The sequence below is a fragment of the Solanum dulcamara genome, chromosome 4 (genome assembly GCF_947179165.1).
Source record: "Solanum dulcamara chromosome 4, daSolDulc1.2, whole genome shotgun sequence".
Lineage (NCBI taxonomy): Eukaryota > Viridiplantae > Streptophyta > Magnoliopsida > Solanales > Solanaceae > Solanum > Solanum dulcamara.
The window spans coordinates 69,051,935-69,055,250 of NC_077240.1; positions in this window are offsets into that span (position 1 = coordinate 69,051,935).

The following is a 3,316-nucleotide window of genomic DNA, read 5'->3' on the forward strand; positions in this document are numbered from 1 at the left end:
CAACTTTCAAACATCATATATTCAAGTATTTTTAACTTCTAACTTCTAATTAGTTCTTAGTTCTAACTTTTAGCTTAAAAAATACTTCAATTTCAATTAAAAATATCCAATTTACAATCTAATTCAAAAAATCTCAATTCAGACTTAAGCCCTAAAATTAAAATTATATCATTCACTAATTATGTAACACCCCATACTATTCTAGCCTAGATCAAGTTCAATAACCAAAAGACAACTTGAGAAAACCTGGGAAAGAAGTGTCACACCCTGAAAGGGTACCCTAGGCGTGGCTGGCACTCGAAAATCATTGCTGGCCCCAAGCAAACCTTTTGGTCTGATCACTCGTTCAATCACTCAACAGAAGACTCGACTCAATAGAAAGTTCACTCAAGTGGACATTTAAAACATCTTCATCAACAAGTAAATAATAGATTTAACATACTCAAAGTATAATGTACTCAATGTCATAAACTCAATAATGGCATTTTGTGTTAAAAATAGACTCAGAAAGAATCATTCTAACTCAACTCTGATGAAGCCTCTAACTCAATACTAGAAAGGTGTCAAGACATGTCCAAGGCTACCTCAAATGACTATCAAAAGAATGACGAATGAAAGAAATAAAAATGAAGTCCTCCAAATGCAAGGAGGTCTCACCAAAACTTGAGAAGTAGATCCTAAATGTTTCAAGCCAACTAGCGTTAGTACATGGAGTGTACGAGTATATAATATAGCAGAAAGGTAACTTACTCAAAGACATTCAACTCAACTCAACTCGAAGGATTCACTCTGAAATTACTCAACTCAATAAAGCATGCAACTCAGTATATAAAAATATATATTTTACTCTTTGGGAGTTTCTCTAACTGACAACCATCGTTGATGAGCTAGTGATAATATAATGCTTAAGAACTTTCATTGTCGCAACCGTCCAATACCTTGCCAGGGTAAATCATTGGATCCACAATCAATCAAAGTTCATCGTTTTGAGACTTGAGAGACATGACCTTCATCTTATGTTGGCTACGTAGTTTTTAGGGTTTGATTTGTTATTTACTCTTGCCCAAATCAGTGCTCAATACTATTCCCAAAAGATTTAATGTACTCATAAAACTCAAATCAATCAATATGATCAAATAACCTGATTTAGTCTCATTGGACTCTCATCAAACTCAACTCGTCTCATTCATCAAACTCTTTCATTTAAAATATGCTATTGACTCATTCATAACTCCTCATGACTTTATCTCAAATCAATTATTTATACTCAAAAATACTCATATTCAAAATAGTAGAAGTTTAAGAACTTTTTTGGACTCAACTCATTTTCAAATATTTGTTTAAAAACAAAAATGTATTAACACTAACTCTTTCATGTTTAAAATGAAAGTTACGGGACTCCACAAAACTCAACTCATTTAAATCAATTCTCGTGCTCTTTCAAAACTCAATAAAATATACATAGACTCAATTTAAAATCATATTCCGTTTAATGCATGAAAACCATTTTCATCAACTCAAAATAAATTTATGTTAATTTAATAATCATCAACTCAACTAGAGTTCACGTGAATGAAATCATGAACAACAATTTCAAGAATTCAAGGTGTACAAACAATAATAATATCAACGCATAATTATATAGAACTCAATGAACGAAGAAATTACTCATTAGAAATTCAAAGAAACTAGGGCTCAACTCTTTGAAGATAGAATTTAGATGCATGGCACGTGGATAAACTCAATCCAATGTTATGATTAGCCTTACATACCTTGAAATCGAAGGGATGAACGAGACTTTGAAGGAATGTCTTGAAAACCTTGAACCCTAGCTTTCTTTCTTCTCTCACATTCTCTTCTCTCAATGTTCTATGTGTTTAATGAGGGAAATTACCCTTAGGATATTGATAAGGGACAAATTTTAGACCCAAAATGGCTTGCGGTAAGTTCAAAAAAGGTGGGAAAATGTCAGGAATGCCTTTCATTTAGAAAAATCTAAAAAATGGGTTCCGGCGGAATGCTAGTGTGCCGCCCCAAGCCTCAAATTGCTGCAGCGATAGTCTCTAATAAAAAGGTCATAACCTTTTACTCCAAAATCAAAATGAGACAAACTTGGTGGCGTTCGAAAGAAGACTGAAAGACCTTTAATTTGATAGGTCATGAGCTACCTAAATTTTAATATTCTAGGATATATGATAATTTGAATTTGACCCAAGTAAAATCATTCACCAAAACTCAATCGGTAATGAATTTTTCAACTCGACTTTGTTCTGGAGGATCCTTATGACCTTAATTCATCTCCAAATATATTTTCACACTAAAGAATTAACCTCGACACATGTACACAATTATGAATCATCCGGTACAACTCAATACATATGTGAAGAATGGCTCGATCTTAGCTTAAATGTTTTTTAGAGTGTTACAATATCTCCCCCTTGGGATCATTCATCCTCGAATGAAGACCAAGCTAAGGGTTTTCTCAAGGAAAAAATACAATCAAGAACTCAGACACTCAAACAATCAACTCATCATACTCAAGAATACTCATCCTGTACTCAATTTCAGAATGAACATCAACTCTAAGATGGGAAAAGTAATATTACCATCAATATTATCATTGGGAGGCATAAATGCAATGCAGGAACTCAAAGACTCATGCTCGTGAATAACTTACTCAATTATTCAAACTCAAGAAGGTACTATCTCAGAGATAGGAATAGGAACATTGCCTTCAACATCGACACTGAAGCAAAAAAAATTAGAGGGCTATAATCTCCAACACTTTCATCAAAATTTCTCACAACTTCGGAAAGGAGGCTTATGAGTCTGATATAAGAGTATAACCACTAGGAATTAAGCAACATGACTAATAGCTTCAATCTTAAATACTTTTCTTTATACATACAACTCATTCTTGGCTGCAACTCATAACTCCCACGAGGATACATATAACTACCTTCATCAAGGCCTAGGACTCCAAGTCTAACTACATACACTTATTATGTTTAAGCCTAATGCTAAGTCACAGGGTACTACACATAATATAATTATGCTAATCTATACCACAAGCTTCATGTTCTATACCTCTATAGAGAACCTCATCTCAAGAGTACTACTCCCTTCCATTATATTCAACCAACCTTGTATCCAAATCAAGATGCACTTACTGCTTCGTACATTCATCCATATGTCATCAATACAACATTCAAGCCTAGTTCTATAACCACTCCAATCCAGTCACTTGAATCCCTTAACAAAGAGTCATTAATAGCCTGCTGCAATCACTCACATGACGACAACCACACATTCAAGC